General features: G+C 39.2%; 1 pseudogene; it reads left to right on the forward strand.

Annotated features, from left to right (window-relative positions):
* Window positions 1-240: 240 nt before the first annotated feature.
* Window positions 241-21,589, forward strand: LOC149224001 (protein YLS7-like; annotated as a pseudogene).
* The last annotated feature ends 1,183 nt before the right edge of the window (window positions 21,590-22,772 follow it).

The raw sequence follows: 22,772 nt of genomic DNA on the forward strand, positions 1-22,772 counted from the left end.
CACACAAACACAATTTAGTGAGTCAGTACATTCTCCGCCAGTTCTTTTTAAATTCATATTTTGCTAATTAGGAGAAAGGCAGAGAAGCATGATTGGCATTGATTAATTTCCTTCAATTCGACTTTTTCTCATGACCTATAGAGAATCTATAGGTAATTCCAATCTCACGTAGACAGACAAATGGGAAAGAAATGAGGTATTGGCTTTGTGAGTGTGGTTGGATCGAGTGTCAATTTGTTCATGTTATTTGCCTTCTTCATATGGGCCTTCAACTATGACGCTTATTCATGGCTTCATAATCCATTAGCCAACACAGACAAGATGCAATCTACAGGTTGTTCTCGGTTGTTCAGGATTTTTTCCATGATTCAAGATTGTTCATTCATTCGATGACTTATTGTATGTGTGGAAGTAAGGGTAAGATGGTATGTATGTGGAAAATTTTGTGTCAACATAGCAAAGAGAACAAGTGGAAGAATTTAGGATAAGGATCGTCAATGAAGAGGAGGAGCTAGAAAATTAAAGGGCTAGTGTGCTACTTGACACCAAATAATGTTGTGTTGGGAGGCAACTCCTCTTATTTATCATATTTTCTTTTCATTAAGCATGATTCAAATTAATTAGAGGGTTGGGATATCTTAAAATAATTTCTTTTGTTGTCTTTGTAATGATTGTACAACAACGATGGAAGTGATTGGTTCCCATCCCAAGATTTACGTTGAGTCCAGATATAATCTTCTCTAAGATCGGCAACAAGATTTAGGAGTTTCCTAGGGTAAATATGAGAGGAACACTAGGGTGGAATGCATTTCTAGGAACGTTACAGAAACCATATTGCATCAAGAAGTCAATGAGTCGAATCCAGAGACAGGTAATAAAAGTGCTAATAATGTGCCCATGGGATACAAGGGCATTAACATGTCCATGGCAGAACCTTTATCTCCATCAACGGGAATGCAACGAAAGTGTGATCTATCCAAGGGGAGATGGATGTATGATGAATGCTATGTTTTATATCTACTTGGGTCGTGCCCTTGTGCTAGCATTGATTTTGACTGTAGAAAGAATGGTAGAATGGATTTCAATTACAAGAGATGGAGATATCAGCCTCAAGATTGTGAACTTCTCAGGTGATCTATATGTTCATGGAAGTGTTGGCTTGAATGTTGCTATCGTTGGATCAATAATATGTTACTTCTTCTCAATATGTTTCCAGATGTTGTTTGGGTTTCTCATATTTGCATGTTATGTCTAGGTTCAATGCCTCTTTGATGCTGGAAAGGTTGAGAGACAAATGACTATTGTATGTGGGAGACTCCATAAACTGCAATCAATGGGAATCCCCGCTCTGCCTTATGAGGGCTGCAATTTTGTACCATGAACCCACTCACAAGTCCAATGACAACAACAAGTTCATTCAATATTATTTCAAGGTAATTCTAAAATCTCAGGTCTAGCCCAGATAGCCATCAGTCACAATTAGGTTGGTGGGTTGGTGTTATGTGCAATTTTTGCTGCTTAAAACTTTTTTCAGTTAAAATTTAGAAGAATGGATGGAATCACATATATTAATTATTGAGAATGCATAATTTGAATGTAATAGAGATTTTTAAGAATACTTAAACCATTTTTTTATTAAAAAAATGCAAATTTAGTTATAAAAAATTGCAATTCCAATCATTTTTTTTTATAATTTTCAGATTTGATTATATTATCTATTTGATGTTATCATAATGTGATATTTTCTAATTTCCATCTAGTTTTAAGAGTTTAATTTATTTAATAAAAATAAATTTAATTAAAAATAAAATGTAGAGATAATATATTGTTGATAATTGATATATTTTTTTTTAGTTTTTCATTATGGAAAAAAATAGATAAATATATGTCCTTCTATGACAAGCCATTCAAATTTAATTCACTCATAAATAAATATAAATGTTAATCATAAATATCGCAATGTCTAAATCACTGATAAATAAATATAAATGTTAATCATAAATATCGGCAATTCCTATTTCCACCTCTATAGCATTATAAATGCCCTCTGACATGGGAGGGAAATAGCGCTCGCCCTCTCTCTCCACGCTCCATTCATTTGTTCATGTGCTGTCAAATAGCGCTCGCCCTCTCTCTCCACACTCCATTCATTTGTTCACGTGCTGTCACTTGCATGTCAGAGGATATTTATAATGCTATAGAGGTGGAAATAAGAACTTTCATAAATATCGCGATGTCTAAATGTATTATAGTTAATAAATGTTAAACACTGGACAACCACAGTGTCCTTTTTATTTTGTGAATGCAATGACTTGAGATTCGATGTAGTACTTGCAAACTGATTAAAGTGAAATATAGCCGTGCAAACTTTCCAGAGAGACGTTATGTGTAATGCATTCATTTTGGTTCATTATCTAATGAGTAAAGCGATGCCTTTTTTTATAAAAATAAATAAATAAAGGATTCATTAATAAAATATCTTTCCTTTTAAGTACTCTGAACATTGTTTAATAGCCAGCTCACTCAAAATTAAAGAGAATATTAAGGTTTTAAGTTTCAAAAATGTTTTTTTAACGAGACAGCGAAGGTGTCGCAATTTTATGGAAATTTTTATAGTTATAAAAAATAAGAAAAGTTTAAATAATTGGGTTAAATTGTAATCACAATTTAATGAAATCTAAAAATTTAATTAGCAGTTTTGTGTTAGATTTTTGTGTAACATTGTGTTTCAATTATTGAGTTAGATTTTAGAGTCTAATGGTTCAAATAAAATATATAAATAATTTATATTGTTTTGTATGATGAATTTCTCTTTTAGTCAATGAAATTGATATTTACAATTTACTGAAGCTTATGGGTATAAAAAGAGATTTCCCTTTTTAAGCCTCTTCAACACTCAATTCAATTTTAGAGTAATTATCAAGAGCTTTGGTAACCATAATATGTAATGTTGGAGTCAACAAACATCTGTTATTATTGATGAAAATATGCCATTTCCCTTTGATTTAACCTATTTAATGTATACACAAGTTGATACATGAACAAACATTTCAACTTCCCCTAGAAATAACTATATAAATTTCAAAAAAATTGGCATGGCTAAGATGAATGTCATCTCCACTCTTCCATAAAATTTCTTAAAATTGATAGTGATAAATAGAGCATTCATAGCTAAGCATATAGCATATTCCATACCCTCCCATGTTGTGACCACCCTAACCATAATGTAACCATTTTTTTGTAGTCATATATGTTGATCAAGCTTGATAATATTCCAACATAGTGTATTATAAACCTAGCGCCTTAGCTAAAATATGATAAGTCATAATGAGTAGGGTGATGGGCTACTAGATGGTGATTAGCTCTAGCTCCCTTGGCTTAGGATAAATGTAATTAGGCTACTATTGATGTGCTCATCATTTATTACTTATGCACAACTTCCTTGTATACCTATTGTAAGCTCAATAAGACTCACACGAAAACCCATCAAGAGAAACAACATTATTATAAACCATTTCTATCAAGGTTGCATTAATGTCATCTAAAATCAACTCTTCATTTATATAAATCTTGGCATTTAGATGATATGCCATAACACCACACAAAGACATATTCCATGAGATTCACCCTACTTTCTTTCAACATCCCTTATATTTGAACATTTCATGATCATCCTACATTCTTTCATTATGCCTTATGACTAAAAAATTGTTTGATAGTGCCATAAATGCTCTTCTTCAATATCACCCTACCACCCTACCTAAAGAGGCTCCTTAAAATCAATTTGAATCTTTAATTACTATAACCTTTTTAACCTCCTTAATGTCATTTGGATGATTATTTCATGATTACCCTACATTATTTCATCATCTTTTATGATTAAAAATTGTTTGATAGTGATATAATTATTTTTCTTCAATATTACCCGAGTTAAAGAACCTCCTCAAAGCCATTCCAACAACCATAAACTTTTTAGCCTCTTTCATCGTTAAATCTTTAAAGAAATCTTACTTAGCATGCTTCCTATTTTAAACCATTGTGTTCTTGCTTGAATCTAAATACCCAACGCTAACAAAGTTTTATACACGACAAAACTTTGATACCCATAACTAGATTAACTAGATTCTTGCATCATAAAAGTTAAAGTGTTTAATATAATAATTAAATTTTGTCTTTTAAAAATCTTTTGTATTATTAAATTGTTATATATAATTATTACGATGATAATTATAATCATAATAATGGTAATTGACATTTGAGTTATGTATAATTATTACTACGATAACTATAATCATAATCATGTTAATTGACACTTGAGTTGTTTAGTTTTTTATTTATTTATTTTTTAATATTTTTTCTAAAATTTTTGATTATATACTTATAAATATAATGTATCATTTATATTAAAATTATAAATTATTTTTTTAATACAATTATAATTATAATTATAAGTATTTTTTTAATATAATTACAATACATTTTTAAAATATATATTAAAAATTACTTTTTAATATAATTAAAATAAATTCTTAAAATATATATAAAATAAAAATTATATTTAGTTGATGTAACAGATCCATTTTTATTTGTAGGTAGAAAAAAGCATTTATATAAAATAAAATTTTATCATAAATTAAGAAAACGTATAATGCAAATATTTTAAGCGATTATAAAAAAGAGTACATTTAAAATGACACTTAAATGATTAAAATTAAAAAAACAAAACCAAAAATCTAACTTCCAAAGGAAAAACATTAGAGAAATTGAAACAAATGATGTTAATGTTCCTTAAAGAAACATGAAACTTTTTCAACGACAAATAAAGAAAGATGTTTCCCACGTATTAGTCATGGTCAGGCAGGATTTCTTGAATTAGGTAACAATATGAACCAAAGGTGGGCCTCACCGTTATAATGTTATATTCATGAAAGCAATGTGATTAAATGACCTTACAACTATATTCCTCACCATACTACTTATATATTATTACTTATGATTATGTTATTATCAATACTTGCAACTGAAAATGATAACCCAACTTAAATTTTATAGTTTTTTTTTTAAATTTTAATTAAATTAAAATATAATATTTTTTATAATTATAAAAATATAATAAACATGAGATAGTTGGTAACATTATGGACTTTATCCACATAATTGAATTTGAACTTTCATCCTTCTTTAATGTATATTTAAAAAAATAAAAATGATAACACAATATAAAATAATTTTTTAATTATAATTATGATATAAAGTATTTAAAAAATATTACTGGCACGAATTGAATTTGATGGGAAGAATAATAATTATTTCTTTTAACTATCCAAAATAAACTTAATTCATAATGAATTTAAAGAAAATATTATAATTATATTTAAAATAAAACATGAGAAATTAATAGAAAATATAATTTACAATATTATAAATGTTTTTTCCAAGTAAAAATATATTTTTATTTGAGATAAACGAAAACAAAATACTTAAGTTATTTAGGCATAGTCAAAAAATGATCATCCAAATATAGATTTCATTAGGATTTTTCACTATATACCCAAAAAGATTCATAGCCTTCATAAAATCAAGTTAACTATCTATGCATGATTGAAAACAAACAATAAACTTAATGGTCCTATGTACTAACAAATTACATTCAAAACAAGTACATAAATAATTAAATAAAAACTATTGTAAAACCATGGTAACGTCATTTTGTACTTCTTCCAAGGAACCACAAAGCTAAGATAGTTGAAGACCTTCCTTTGCTAGCTCATTTGCAATCTTGTTGTGCTCTCCATAACTACAAGTATAGTTGACCCAAAGAAATCAACTAGATATTGACTTTAAATGTAAATTTACTAGTGGAAGGATATAAATATTTTATACTTGGAGGCCTCCTTTCATCCTATTAATGACCATATCAAAATCATCCATGTCTTAAAGCTTATCAATCCCTTTATCCAAGATAGATTTTAGTAAGTAGTAAAAGACCTTGAATTCGCCTTGGTTATTTGTTCCTCTTCTTATATTATCTTTGAATTGAAATCTATGTGTCTTTGAAATATATTCAATGAAGCCAATCCCATTGGTAGATCTAGGCCTTGACAAGCCCCATTGAAGCACCCCCAAGCTAAAGACTTGTCCACTTGTATCTCTAGAAGAATTATCTATAGTTTAATCTTTCGAATAACCTTATGATATGCAAATAAAACATTAACCTGAGTGGCTCCCTAAAAGTAGGCATCATCTTCTCTTTAAAAAATATATATTTTTTGAATATCCATATTCACTATGGAACCAAAAATGGGATTTCCTAAAGAACTGTTGAAAAAAATGGAGCAAGAAAGGCTCGATTTGACTTTAGCCTTAGTCAAATTGAGTAAATCGAATTTACACATCAACAAGACAATTTTGAGGAAGTTAACTAGTGTGACATGAATCTTGTGACTAAGTTAGCCCAGTAAATTTGAGTTAGAGGGCTTGGAGTTCAACTATGCATGTGTGATTGCTAAATTTTAGTAATCCAGTTCAGTGATTTTCAATTGTATTCGGTTAATTTATCTCTAGGTATTGATAGAGTTAGTTGAAGGTCAGTTGTGCAGTGGGACATCATTCTAACTCAGAGATCTGTCAGTTAACTGCTCAATCAACCCAAAATAGATAGTGCATGCAAGGAATTCGAGTTTCCGAGCAGAAGTGGATATGACAAGGAAATGTAACATTAGTTGTAGACTAGTTTTGAGTGTATAGGTTTTGCATGAGTCAAAATATCAATCCTTGGGATTTATGCAATCAATTTGGAGGAAATTCTTATTTTTTAGGGGCTAATTTCCTTAGGATTTTCACAAGGAAATAGAAGGCTTGGTGAACAAAAATTGGCTTAGTGTTGGCCAAAGTTTCTCATTGAGAAGAGAGAACGATTATTCTTTTGCAGGTTGAGCTTAGAGCTAGAGCTAGCAATTGTAATAGTTTCTCTATTCAACTGATTAATGCAAATAGGCTTGAGGGATTTTTCCCAGTTGGGTTCTCCTAGAAATCACTCTGTACTTGTGGTTTTTCTTGTTTCATTTCTATACATGTTGTTCTAAATTGTGATTTCTATTTCGCAGATTAGTAGAGTAGAATTTGTGTCTCTTGTTTTCATTTCGAAATCTTGAGTAATGTTAATTTTCAGGTTGTTCTATGATGTATCAATTAATCTATCCAATTCCAAACTTCAATTAGCAATATTTCCAATTACAATTAGTCTTTCCATTCATCAATAGTAATTGAAGATAGAACAATATATGCAATGACAAACAAGACAATCAACACATCAACAAGCGACACTAGATTTGGTTAATGACCAAGGAAAAACCCCACTAGGGCAAAAACCCTTTGAAATTGTTATTTTATTAGATTGTCATAAAATGTTTAGCAGAGTACAATGAGCCCAATACAATATGATAAAAAATACAACCCAACAACTTCAAAAACCAGTTTACAATGGAAGAATATATCAAAGACAACTTGATTCAGACTTCAGAAAACTTTAGAAAACTTTAGATGATGGTCAACTGTATTTAAACCCCTAGATGCTCCCTTTATGTTAGTGTGTGTGCATATGTATCTTCTTGGACATTGTCTTGACCATAGAATACGTGCGTCCAGGGATGAAATTTCCCAGTTTTGTTGCAGTGTCTGGAACAAAAACCCTAATTTTATGTAAGCTTTGGATTTGAGACTTCGGACCTTCGTATGACTTTTCCTTCAGTAATGTGTCAAACCAAACCAGATAGAAGAGAAGAATATGCCTGATGTTGTGAATCATGTCCAAATGAACTTATAGGTCACTTGTATTTATAAGCTTCTAGGGCTGTCCAACAATGTCCATTGATGTTGAGGCTGACCTGTCCAAGTGTGCATGAGAGTGAAGACAACCTAATCCAATATCCATGAGTGGGTGCACAAAATCAAAAACCAACTTCTGCTTGTCTGAACGAGGTGATCTTTAGGTCAATTTTTGTCCTCTCAAAAAGAGGAACTCAATTCCACCATCATCTCAATCAAATGAGTAGTCCAAAGTGGAATTTGACCATTGTTGCATATTTTTAACACTCCCTGTCAACTAGGGAGAATTCCACTTGTAAAACCTATCCATTGATCATGTCATCCTAGCGTCATGTGTACAAATATTCTCAAGTCTATCTTCTAAAAAATTCTCGAATATAAAGAAGAAGAATCACTGGGAGAAAAATCTACCACCCTCTATCAACGAGCTAAAACTTGGAATATCTGTCAGTGGGCTACTACCCAGAAATATGTCATTAGGCTACTACCTGGAAATATGTCATTGGGCTACTACCTAGAAATATTTCATTGGGCTACTACCCGAAATATCATGGGGGAAGCTATTATTTTGACACCATATCGAGAAATAGGTGATGTAGGGGAGCTACTGCTCAACCCATCCTATTGCCTACCGATCTTCCCAACAATGACACTTAAGAGTCATGTGGTAGAAAACCTACATCATAATCCTAGCTTGGGAGAGATACTTGACTTACCAAAGGTAAGGATCTCACACCCCCAAGCCTACTCACCCGTTGGCAAGAAGGGGAGGGATAATCCCGACAAGCTCAGCTTGTGGGTATGATGCCAACTAGGGTATACTCTGCAAAAACCAAGATAGGGTGAGCTAATACTCCAGCCCTATAGGTAACAAATAGGGGTGATACCCTATTGTCCAGAGTTCCCTCAACCCCAGAAGCCCTCTATCTCAATTCCTCACCCTGGGAGATCAGACAAGGGGGGAAGAGTATGACTCAGTGTCTTTGATCAATGGTGCCCCTTAATAGGAGGGGTCACATCCATCAGTCTAAGTTTCTCTCTGAAGACTAAGAGCTTCCCTTTTGACAAAGCCTTGGTGAGAATATCTACAATCTGCTCATCTGTTGATGTGTGATGGAGTTGAACATCTCCTCTCTGTACTGTATCACAAATGAAGTGGTATCATATATGTATGTGCTTGGACTTGTCATGGAACATGAGATTCTCTTCCAAACATATCCAACTCTTGTTGTCGCAATATATCACTGTAGTGTTGAGGACCTGCTCAAACAACTCTCCAAAAAGATTCCTGAACCAAACTACTTCGCAACTAGCCATGCTAGCAACAATATACTCTACCTCAGCGGTACTCAATGCTACGAACTTCTGCTTCCTACTCATCCAAGTTATCACAGCATATCTAAGACAAAAAAAAAACATCCTAACGTACTCTTCCTATCGATAACATTTCCTGCCTAGTCAGCATCAGTGTATCCATGAAGTCGAACATCTCTAGAAGAGTATCTCAGACCAAGTGTAATCGTTCCCTACAAATATCTCAAAATATGTTTGGCAGCAGTCCAATGTGAATGGAGAGGCTCGATCATGAATTGACCGAACGTTTTCACTGCATAGCATATGTCCAAACATGTATCCACAAGGAACATTAGAGCCCTAATCTATTGAAAATGCAACAAGATGATGGAGCTTAGTGGAAAGGAGCCGCCTTCACTAAGTGGGCCTGTAGGCTATTTTTGGCGCAAAGTCTATTTTTAGACTATGTCTATTTTTAGACATATGGATCATGGTCTATGAGTTGCAGGATGCTATTTGTGGATGATTGGTCATGTTGGTAAAAATAGATGGAATTCTATTTTTAGCCATATGGGCAGAGTCTATTTTTAGACTACCAGGCTAAAAATAGAACAGTCGAATATTATTAGCTCATAATAATATTTGGACTATAAAAATTATCTTATCCTCTTGGAGCACTTCAGTTCAAGCTACGGATGTGGCACATGCAGCTGTCAAAAGGAAATACACTTTTCTTATGGGTCAGTTGAGCTATTGCATGATGGACTTCAGTTAGAACTCAAGTGATTGAGTTTGGTGGAGTTGATTGAGGAGTTGATGGAGTTGTGTTCAGTTTGACTTGGTTGAACTAGTTGTATTTATTCTAACTGCAGAATACACTAGTGATGAGTGATGTGAATTAATTATTAATTAATTCACTAATTATTAACTCATAAAGCAACTAAAGAATACATCAGTTAACTCAGTGCATGGACAGTTCAGTGGAGACAAGTGTTAGAGGTGGGTGAAAGAGTGAGACTGCTATCAGTTGTGACTATAGTTGTGCATGAGATTTGCACATGCATTGATGGAGATTGCCAATGAGGATTGCACAGTACAAGCCAAGGAAAATGAGCTTGGATCATTCCTATTCTTGCTTTGGATTGCGCAGTAGAGGCAGGCAGACAGCGGAGGAGATTTGAACTTGTGACTTGATTCAGATCTGAGCTAGTTTGTGTGTGGTAGGTGGAGATAGTACTGAGTACTTGTGAGGAGTATTGTACTATGTATTGTTACATGTTCTCTATCATTATAATATACAAATAGTTGGGGGTTTTCAGCTGTATGCTTTCCCTGGTTACATACTATGTTGATATGTGTTATTGATGTGTTTCAATGCGCGCATGCGAATGTTTTGATTCTGCAAATTGATGATCAACATAGAGGAGGTTATGTATTATGCATGCATTCCGCAATAGTGTATAATCAGGATAATCTCTGTGAATAAGTGTCATATTATTCAAAATTTCTACATAATCAACCATCTATTCTCAGATGGATTCCCCAAATCGGGTCCTACAACTTCTCCACATAACCTTTTGAAGTTCATTTCCATCGATGTGGGTAGGGACTTGCATTCTATCATTCCAAATCTTTCCAAAAAATTCACAACATATTTTCCTTGTGAAAGGAGAATCTCACTGGGCCTTTGCCACACCTCAAGGCCTAGAAAATAGTACGAGTCCAAGTGTTGGGAACGGGATCCCCCAAGGACAGTTTTGGGGCTAAAAGCCCATGTTTTGGGTCAAATTTTGAAATAAAGTTGTAAAGTCTCCACATTTTGTGGTCGTGGAGTACGAAGGTGTCATGAGTCATAAAGGGTTGTCCGACCTTATTTTGTAAAGTGTAAAGTCAGTTGTAAAGATCCACCCATGGTCCGCAGACCATGGGATTGTATAAAAAGAGCTAAGTAAGTAAGCTCTAAGTAGTATTAAGCTTTTGGAAGGAGAAGACAAGTCTTGGAGTCTTGGTAGAGAAGTCTAAGTTTCGGGTCTTAGCGTAGGTAGAGGCTCTGTAGTTGAGTGCGCAAAGGCCTAGGGTGGAAGTGCGCAGCTGAGTGCGTGGACCCTTACAGTTGTGTGCATAGGGCGGATAGTGTCTATAATAATCTAGAGATATCAATAAAGAGAAGTATTCTACAAATTATGTTTCTTTATTTCCTATTAATGCATTTGGTTATATTGCGCTTTGGGTTTAATTTACAATGTTTATGTAATGCTCGAATATATGTGATTATAAGCCCATGTTTTGGGTCAAATTTTGAAATAAAGTTGTAAAGTCTCCACATTTTGTGGTCGTGGAGTATGAAGGTGTCATGAGTCATAAAGGGTTGTCCGACCTTATTTTGTAAAGTGTAAAGTCAGTTGTAAAGATCCACCCATGGTCCACAGACCATGGGATTGTATAAAAAGAGCTAAGTAAGTAAGCTCTAAGTAGTATTAAGCTTTTGGAAGGAGAAGACAAGTCTTGGAGTCTTGGTAGAGAAGTCTAAGTTTCGGGTCTTAGCGTAGGTAGAGGCTCTGTAGTTGAGTGCGCAAAGGCCTAGGGTGGAAGTGCGCAGCTGAGTGCGTGGACCCTTACAGTTGTGTGCATAGGGCGGATAGTGTCTATAATAATCTAGAGATATCAATAAAGAGAAGTATTCTACAAATTATGTTTCTTTATTTCCTATTAATGCATTTGGTTATATTGCGCTTTGGGTTTAATTTACAATGTTTATGTAATGCGCGAATATATGTGATTATAGTGGGTAAATGAATGCAAGTAAGAATATCAGATTACGTGACGCTAATTGTGATTGTTTAGTAAGATAAGTAAAACACTTAAGATAACTTGGGAACCTGTACAATACACTGGCATATCAGCGTGAAAATACCTGGACCGCAGGTTAGGGCTGCGTGAAGGTCAATCGCACTTCTTTGCGGAGGTACTAAGGGGTGGAATAAAGGGATAGACTGACAGAGCCCTAGAACTTAACGGCCTACACGAAAGCAGGAACAGAGGGTATAAATTGACATCACGACCATCTCAGGGTGCGGAAACTTGGTTCCATCATCCCCCCATACTGCTTCGGGTGAGACTTCAGTCTGTGCTCCATGGGATAATGCTGAAAGGGCCAGTAGTGTAGGGATTTGTTTGGCTAACTAACATTGAACATGCAGCCAACAAATGGTTCCATTTCTAGGACCAGAATCTACATAAGAGATGTGTGATGTCGTATCATTGGAATCCAACGAAGAAAGAGGTTGAAGAATAGTTGGACAGGAAGATCCACGAATTCGTGGCACAGGAGAACAGAAATCTGTGACTGACAAAGGAACAATGGCTGGATAGGTACCTATATACATAAATCCATGAGATCTTTTTTTCCTTTCCGGTTGAGCTATACGAGTGGATTGTGAAGCTAGTGGATAGCTAAGGAAGGTGGAGACTTGATGGTCCTATTGTCTGGACCTCGGAGTTAGTACAGAGACTGGAAGCCTCTAAGGATAAGATTGCCCACGCTATCGATCATTGGTTCAATTGCGTCATAGGAGGATTTGTGATTGAATTTGTGATCGATACCTTAGTTAGCTACAGCGAGGTGGAGCAGCGCTTTTTCAAGGGTCCGCGAGGTAAGTACTTGAAGTCTTTGAATACTTGGAATAAGATGTTATTGTGCGAAAAACGGGTTATGCAGCTACCTTGATGTTCGGAGCTATGCGAAGTAGAAATACTTACAGGAATGAAGGAAGAAAGGGTCCTGAATATAGCCCACTGATTTCACCTCCATTAGGTGAGAAAGAGGGAGTAGCGCAATATTCTCCGCGAAGTGCAATTTAGTTAATAAGAAAAGGATTCTCGCGACTGCCACCTCCACCCACACCACCTCCAACTTCACCACCATCACCTGTGACTTCACCCATACCACCACCACCTCCGACGCAGTTCAACATGGCAAATTCAGTGAAGCTACCTTTGTTTAAAGGCTTGGGAAATGAGGACCTAGACCAGTTTTGGTTCATTTTGAAAGCTGTATGCGAAGCTTAGGGCGTCACAAATGATCACATGAAGAAGGAAACATTGGTTAGTGATTTGCAGGATAGTGCGCTAACCTGGTACATTAAGTACTCTAATGATAACCCAAACACTGGGGTGGCGGACATCCATACCGCACTGAATAAAGAGTTCAGTAGGCCTAAATCCGAGGCATAGTCAATTGTGGGGTTTAAGGAAATCATGATGAAACCAGGTGAGACACCTTGGGAATTGGATCAGAGGTTGAAGTGTAAAATTCGCGAAGCCAATATGAACTTAATAGATGGACAACACCGTGAATGGTTCGTGGCTTCGCTCCTACCACACCTAAGGGTTACACTGTCACAACAGAAGATTTCGACTTAGGTAGAGGCCTTAGAGATTGCGATGAGACTGCATGAAACACTAATGCAAGATCCAAATCTAGGGTTTCAGTAGATCCATGTGCAGTTGCAAAATCTTTGCCTTGAAATGCAAAGTTTGAAGCAAGACAGAACAGTTCGACCGGAGGTGCGCGAAGAGGTATTGTGCCTGAAATGTAAAGGTCATGGGCATGACAAAGACCATTGCTCGATCTTTGTGAACTATATTGTAGGAGGAGGAACGATGCCTTTGAGGCCGGAAGCTCGAGTAGGACCAAGGGCGGGGCTTGCATTGTGGTGCACTATATGTGAGGTAGCAGGAAAACATACGACAGATAACTGTCATTTGCTGCAGAAGTTTGTACAAACACCGCAACAACTGTTATGCAACTTCTGAAGGTTGGTAAGGCATGATGAGCACAACTGCAGAAGTTATGAATTGATGATGGACAGAACACCCACCTATAGGGTTCAGGCAGAAATGCGGCCCCCTAACTAGAACGTAGGGCTGGTGCGAACAAGCTCTCAAGGGCTTGGACGGGGCCGAGGCGGAGGAGGACGTGGTAGAGGTTAGGGACAGATAATCTACTACAATTGCGGAGGACCATGACACTATGCCTATGAATGCACTAAGCCTATGTGACCGTCGTGTAAATATTGTACTCAGTTTGATCATGAGATGAAAGACTGTCCTACGTTGATAGCAAGGATATGTGACAAAGGGGTGCTACCACCTCTGTCGGTTTAGAACCTATAGATGATGAGGTCTGAGCCACGCGAAGAGGATCCAAATGTGAATATAGTGCTCCGGAGTGGAATCACAACAAGGGATGATAAGGGGAAATAACCCGAAGACAGCGCATGGGTTTGCAAAGCTCCGATGAAGGAGGCTGAATTTGATTTGGAGCACGCATGTGAAACATTCATGGAAGCAAAGAAGAGATTCACTGAGGCCTCCACCTTAGGGAGAAAGGATAAGCCTGATCAGGAAATGGACCCTTCTATGCTTACGACCTTTCTAGAACCTTGCATGAAGTTGTTGTGTGATAGCAAGGTTGTGAGGGGATTACAGGAGCTTATAAATAGATGTGTCGGAAACACTCCAGGTGAACCACACATGGTATGGAATATTGGTAAGCATAAAGGAAGGATAGGATGAGAAATGAGACTGACCGCGCAGATAGGAGAATATGAAATGGATCAGGTTATTTTGGATCTGGGGTCAGATGCGAACGTTCTACCAAAGAAGACTTGGGAGCAGATGGGAAGACCCGCACTACAGTGGTCTCTGATTCAATTAAGGATGGAAAATTAGCAGAAGATCATCCCCATGGGACGACTATAAGGGGTGACTGTAGATATTGAAGGCGTGAGTGCGTTGGCTGATTTTGAAGTAATAGAAATTGTGGATGACAAAAACCCTTACCCTGCACTCCTTGGCATTGATTGGGCCATTGATATGAACGGAGTAATCAACCTAATGAAGCGATAGATGATATTCGAAAAGAAATCGCTCCATGTAATAGTACCCCTAGAACCTGTTGAAGGATCGTGCTATACTGAACCAGTCCGTGATTATGAGAGCAATGATGATTTGGACTATATAAGATAAGATAACATAACAAGACTAATATTGGGTGAATCCGACAGTGGATGGACAAATTACATGGGATCGTGAGAGTTCTTGCACCTCGGACTTTGATGAAGAATTAGAGCGCTGGCAGAATCGGCTACATGAAGTAACCACGCTAAGCTTTAACATGATGACCCGGTTGCTGTGCTATGTGTCGTCAGAGGTAGGAAATCTTCCCACTTACGATGGCTTGAATGATGTAGATGTATTTCTGGATGCATTTGAGAGGGAAGTACCAGAGAAGCAGTGCTTCCAGGATTTGGACTAGGCCCTGCGCGCTATGCTCGCAAGATGGTGGGGTACGCACAAGGGTAGCTTTGATGATTGGCATGAGTGTATGAGGATGATGAGAACACGCTTTGGGAAACCAAAGGTACGAATGAAAAAAAATATGATGGGAAGGACAGTCCGCATGCACACTTAACCAAATGGGCTCAAGCTTATAGAGCAAAGCCCCAACTGGAATGGGTGCACTTGTTCTGTCATACCTTGGATGTCATCTCGATGAACTGGTACTTGGAAACAGAGCTCCGCCATGGTATAGGTGAATGGGATATTCTGTGCGAAGGATTCATAATTACATTCAGCTTTGAAGACAGATTTGACTGTATTGACGAAGCACTATAAGAAATGAAAGCAACAATCTTTAGGACACCACAGGATCCTTTTGATATGATTCAACCCGATTGGGCTACTCAGCTGAGCCACACGCTAGAATGCTATAACGTGACTGCTGAAGAAGAAGATGAGGATTTGCGAAAGATTAACATCCTTGAAATAGAGGGTCACTGCAAGGTTGAGGGACCACAAATTGAGAACCCTGATATAACTGCGCTACTGAAAACAAAACAGGTAAATATTGGTACAGAGGCAAAGCCCAAATTATCGAAGATTGGAGATTATTGGGATGACGGGATGGTGGATAAGGTCATTGAATGCTCCGCGAATACCAGGATTTGTTCCCTACCAATTTTACAGAGCTAAAAGGGATAATAGGAGACCTGAGCGTTATGAATATCATGTTAAAACCCATTGCGAAGCTAGTTAATAAAAGACCTTACCACCTCAATTCAAAGTATAAGGAGAAGGTCCGCTTAGAGCTAGACAATATGCTCGTGGTAGGCATCATTGAGCCCGTAGAAGAATCTGATTGGGTAAGCCCAATGGTGGTATAGGAAAAGAAGAAAAATTATGAAATAAGGATATGCGTAGATCTCAGGAAGTTGAATGATGCTTGCGTACATGATCCTTTCTCAACTCTGTTCACTGATGAGATGTTGGAAAATGTAGGTGGCCAGGAAGCATATTCTTTCACTAATGGGTTCTCTGGGTACCATCAGATCAAAATTGCATTGAAGGATAGGAGCAAGACGACCTTCGTGACTCAGTGGGGATGTTTTCACTACACCATAATGCCTTTCGGATTGAAGAATTCACCTGCGATTTTTTCGCGCGTAGTCATTGTTGCGTTCAAGGAATTTATTCATAAGTTTTTGGAGGTGTACTTTGATGACTGGACTGTGTTTGGGCTAGTAAAACGCCATGTTGAAAGTTTGCACCTGATGCTAGATACTTGTCAAAGGTACCAGATTGCACTCAATCTGAAGAAATGCCTATTTTGTGTTCCTTTTGGGACCCTGCTTGGTCATGTGGTTTGTAGACATTAAATGATGGTAGATCCCGCGAAGATTGCAGTAATACTTAACTTGGAGGCGTCGAGGAGTGTGAAACAACTACGCACAACCTTAGGACACATGGGGTATTACAGGAAGTTTATCAAGGGCTATGCCCAGATCACTGCACCTATGGAAAAGTCGTTGAAAAAGGATGTCATGTTCTGTTGGAACGGGGACTGTAAGAAAAGCTTGGATATATTGAAAGAAAAGATGGTGACTGTGCGATTTTTGTTTTCTCGGACTGGAAGAAGGAGTTTCATGTACATTTAGACCCGTCATGTATAGTGCTGGGAGCAGTACTAACACAGGCTGGCGGAGGATAATTGAACCATTCTATAGTGTTTGCAAGCATAAGGTTATCCAAGGCTGAGAAGAACTATTCCACCATCAAGCGCAAAGGGTTGTCCATGGTATACGCACTCCAGAAGTTTAGACACTATTTGCTGGGTGGCCATTTTAAGATGTATACGGATCATTCCACGTTGAAATAACTGGTCAATAAGATTGTGTTGGGGGGGAGAATCTGTATATGGTTGTTACTATTCCAAGAGAATGATTTTGAAGTTACTGTGAAGCCTGGATGACTGAACGTGGGACTAGACCATCTATCGCGCATCAAAACAGGGGAAGAGCCCACTAATTTGGAGGAGGGATTGCTTGACGCGTAGCTATTTTCAGTGCGCATCGTGGATGGTCACTTTGAAGACATCATACACTTCCTAACAACAGGAACTACCCTGGAAGGTTAGACTGTCTAGCAGAAGAAGGAGTTAGTGGTGTGCGTGGAAGACTTCTGTCATTTCCGAGCATCTGTACAAAATGGGGCCTGATGAAATATTGCGACAATATGTACCGAAGTTTGAAAGGAGAAATATCCTTGTGGACGCTCATGGGGGCATCGCAAGAGGTCATTAAGCAGGGAGAGCGACCATGTAGAAGATTCTACGCATAGGGTTGTGGTGGCCAACTCTCCATCAGGACTCAAAAGCTTACTGTAAGGCGTGCGATGTGTGTCAAAGGATGGGCAGGCCATCACAGAGGGATGAGATGCCTCTGAATCCACAAATTATGTTACAGCCCTTTTAGTAATGGGTGATAGATTTTGTGGGACCCATTCAGCCCTAAGGGAAGAAGGCAGGAGTGCTATACATTATCACCGCGACGGAGTATTTGACTCGATGGGCAGAGGCACAACCTGTGAAGGATTGCATAGGCGTGACTGCTGCGAAGTTCTTATTTGAGTATGTACTGACGTGATTTGGGTGTCCAAAGATTTTGATGAGTGATTGTGGTACACACTTTCTGAATGAGACGATCTATGTGCTGACTGAGGAATTTCAGGTATATCACCAGAAGATCATGCCTTATCACCCATAGGCTAACAATAAGGTGTTGGAGAATGTGCTGACCAAGGTTTGCAATGCTCAATGAAGTGATTGGGACCTACGCATACCCGTAGTACTATGGGCCTATCGGATGACATGAAAAAAGTTGACTGGACAGACACCCTTTAGGCTTGTATATGGTGTTGAAGCAGTGATGCCCATGGAATACATTGTGCCTAGTCTGCACATAGCGGCACTCACGGGTATGATGGATCGCAAAGCCCTGGAAGAGAGGCTCACGCAGCTGGCTGAGCTTGAGGAAGAGAGATTTCTAGCTGGATTCCACCAACAGGTCCAAAAGCAACGCGAAAAAGCATGGCATGATCGGCACATTAAGTTGCGCACCTTTAAGGTAAATGATCTGGTTTTGTTATATGACAGTAAGTTTGATAAATTTCCAGGGAAGTTCAGAATGCACTGGTTAGGGCCCTATGTCATTAAGGAGATTACCGACGGTGGAGCAGTTCAGTTGGTTAAATTGAATGGAGATCCCTTCCCAGGAAAGGTGAATGGCAGTCGATTGAAGCCATACACCAGTGGTCTGACCATGTGACTATATGAGGGTAGCATAGTCTTAGTGCTCCAAGCAGCTGAAAGGAGGTGCGGGACTATAAAATACACTTCCCAGGTTGGGGAGCTGTGTAATTAGAGGATTGTGCTAAGCAAGGAAGTGTCACAAGGTTCGTGACAACACGAAGGGAGGTGCGCCACTCAGAGAGACATCGCGCAGATCAGCTGGAAAGTGACTGTTAAAGTCACTGTTCATGATTTGATGGTAGAAATGTGGCCAAATGGAGTGGGTGGCCGACATTTAAGACGAAATTTATGGGTCAGATCCTTGAAAATCTTCCGCCAATCTGGCATTAATGAACCGAATGTGGGGGGGATGCTCGGATTTGAATTCAAAATGCCTTATAAATTACAGGTGGCTACCCAGCAAAAAACACTTAGCATTTTGAGAATTGAGTTGTTGAGCTCTCAGGTGCACATGAATTGAGAATTCTTCGAAGCTCTGATAGCAAGTTCAGCATTTGAACAATTACCAGAGGCTACACAAGAACTATTGAATAGCGTCATGTTGACACCTGCAAAATCTATGGACACCAAAGAAGTGATAGTTGAGGAGGTTGTGCCAAAAGTTGTTATGGAGGCAGAGGAAGTTACTCCATAGGTTGCCGAAGTATTAGCGGAAGTTCCCAAATCACCACAGACACCTAGACCGAAGCCAACCCCGACCAAGGAGAGTTTGAAGGATAAAAAGGGCAAGCATCCTGCAATATCGGTGCACACATCGCGAGAAGAAACCCATCGAAGGACAAGCCCACCACACAGGAAAAGGGAAAAGACATCAATTTGGAGCCAAAGGAGGAAGAAATCGAAGACATCCTAATGGATGATGAGGACTTGGGGATAGACGTGGAGGAAGTTGAAGTCTAGGGTTCTGACCCTATCACTCGTTTTCCTGAGTACATCCCTCCACATAAGGGCAAGACCAAGGTGTCGAAGGACATTGATAAGAGCAAGGTCCCCTTGCAAACCCCTCTGCTGTCGGATGAGATTATCTTTGAAGGACCGCGCTTGGGGCAGGCTCCTCTGTTAAAGATCGAAGACTGGGACTTAGCTGACCATGAGAAGTTCCCGCACTTGGCGACCAAGCAGCTAATGTGCCGCATTATTGACACAACCACCAGGATGACCGCATTGGAGCCACAAAAGTGGCTCAGGGGAGTAGACAAGGCACATCTGCTCAACCTGCTATGGGTGCTGCACTACAACTGCACGCTGATTATAGTATTAGTCATCAAGCAGCTGCTATGCTTGGTGCATGATGGGTGTCAGTGGCTGGAGGAGCCAATACCCATCACCGAAAGCTTGATCCATAGGATCACATGACTGCCCTACATAGGAGAAAATCTAGCCATGATGTTTGGCAGAAAAGGTGGCGAGCATGCCCTCGTGGAGGCCATGAAGGAGAAATTTAAGCTTGTGAAGAAGTTGCACAACTATTCCATCTCAAGTATTAGTGAACCTACAGTCAAGGTGGCCATGCAGGTTTTGGTAGGAAAGGTGATGAGGAAGTGCCATGCAAATGAGGTGTCGACACTTGTCTTCGTGCTAGCAGCCGAATGTGCCGAAGGAGTCCAGTTCAATTGGGCGCACTATCTCTGCGGTGAGTTCCTTGCAAACTACTGCAGGCACAGGAGCTCAGCAAAACCTTCCACTATGCATGGCTCTTACTGTTGATTGTGCTGGTAGCATGGGAGCTGCCGGAAGACAGTGAATTCCCCTCGGTCGTGTTGGACCTACCAGAAGCAGCAAAGTACACTTCGCTGTGGGTGACCAAGGATGTGAAGCGCATCAAATATAGCAATATCTTTTGGATCTTGATGTATATGAACATCCGCATGGCTATCAATCGCAAACCACGGTTTTCAACTATTGTGTTTGCCAACCTAAAAGGGTATGCGGAGTTCAAGGCATATTTTCACCATGTATCGATCAAAGCACAGAAGGACCCTATGCAGACATGGTATGTATTGCCTTACTTGGCAACAGACGAAGCAATTGATGCAGTGCTTTATCGTTGGCTGACAGATTGACACACTACATCAGACTTGGCGGTGGGGGCGAGAAAATCCACCGCACAATGCAAGAAGGAGGAGACCAAGCTCAAGATGGCGCAGTTGGCCGAGAAGAGGAAGAAGGAGGCCACTGACAAGGCCTAGGCAGAGTGCGATGCCTCCCAAAAGACAGAGAAGTAGACAAGTAGAACAGAGTGGGGCTCTAATAAAGGCACGAGCTCGCCTTCGCCCGACACAAAGGAAGAAGCAGATGAGAAAACAGAGCAGCACGACGTGGAACCACAGGCGACACCTGCCTGCATCAAGCATCCATGGGAAGAAGAGAAAGGAGGGTTGAGGAAGAAATCCAAGGCCACTAAGACGTTGCTAGACCCAATCACCCTCACAGAGGGTGATTTTCATGATATCAGAGACACGGTGCGGGATGTCACCCCGGAGGCCCTACAACATTTTGAGCAACAGTAACAACTAAATATTGGGGGGCATCCAGATAGATCTGCAAGAGCTATAGACTCGTGCATCACAGACTGGCACGGTGTCCACCAGCCTCGCTATTGGCACTTCAGAAGTTGCTGAGATGCTGCGTGCGAAGGTCTCCAGTGCGATAGTGCTACCAGATGGAGCATTGGCCACAGAGAATGAAGCTGACAAGTCCACTATCAACGCCCTCAAGGGAGTGGGGTTGAACTTGGTAGCACTCCCTGGCAAGGCGCTCCACCTATTGCAGGATGGAATGATTGCAGAGCTGAGGGCCCGCAAACATCGTGCTCTATAGGTGATCAGCGAGTAGAGGATTAATAATGAGCATATGGCCCTATAATGAGACTCTGCCATCACCATTGTGACCGAAATAATCGACCAAAATAAGCACATAATTCAGGTCATGGAGGTGGCATGCTGAATGGTCCTAGAGTTGGCCATTCGTGATGATGAAACGTTCATGGTGCATGTCTGCAAGCTTGCTATAGGGGTGCATGACGCTCGCATAGAGATGGATAGGGTTTAGCTAGAGTTGAACCTACAGATTACAAAATTACAGTTGAAGGCCCAACCTTCAACTCTGCCAAAAGTAAAGGAGTAGCGTGCAACCATTGTCACAAAGGCGATAATGGCGGTTGACAGTGCAGTAGAAGACTGCACATAACTTTTTGAACAATCGTTTGAGGTCTTGATGAGCTTGCAGGAGGACCCTAATGTACAATGACTAGAGACAGAAACGCGAGAGCTACAACAATGCTATGATGAAGTAAAAGGCATAGCGCGAACCGTCGCGCTCATGTAGAGACTAGTAAAGATGCAAGAGGCCGAGCAGTTAAAAGAATAGGTAGATGCAACACAGCACAAGGAGGAAGTGTTGAAGGCACGACTGAAGCCATGGTTGGATGAGGCTTATAAGATCACAACCTCTATTGAAGGAAAGCTTGTGAATCTGTAAGAAACTCAGCAGAAGCTTCAGGCTGACAGTTCATCATAAGTGATCAAGCAGATGGTTGAAGAAGTGAAGCAGGCGACCACACAGTGCACTGCCAAGGTTGCGGTCATACAAGTTGAGTTGGGAGGTCTTCGTGCTAAGATATCCATGCTTGCAGAGTGACTCGAGGGCGAGTCACGATGTTTGTGTTGGGGGCCTGTTGGGAAGGGGATCCCCCAAGGACAGTTTTGGGGCTTAAAGCCCATGTTTTGCGTTAAATTTTGTAATAAAGTTGTAAAGTGTCCGCATTTTGTGGTTACGGAGTGCGAAGGTGTGATGAGTCATAAAGGCTTGTCCACCCTTATTTTGTAAAGTTTAAAGTTGACTGTAAAGATCCACAAAAGAGCTAAGTAAGTAAGCTCTAAGTAGTCTTAAGCTTTTGGAAGGAGAAGACAAGTCTTGGAGTCTTGGTAGAGAAGTCTAAGTTTTGGGTCTTAGAGTGGGTAGAGGCTCTGTAGCTGAGTGTGTAGAGGCCTAGGGTGGAAGT

The sequence above is a fragment of the Pinus tabuliformis genome, chromosome Q (genome assembly GCF_031772625.1).
Source record: "Pinus tabuliformis cultivar Carrire ecotype Pingquan chromosome Q, CPIR1, whole genome shotgun sequence".
Classification (NCBI taxonomy): Eukaryota; Viridiplantae; Streptophyta; class Pinopsida; order Pinales; family Pinaceae; genus Pinus; species Pinus tabuliformis.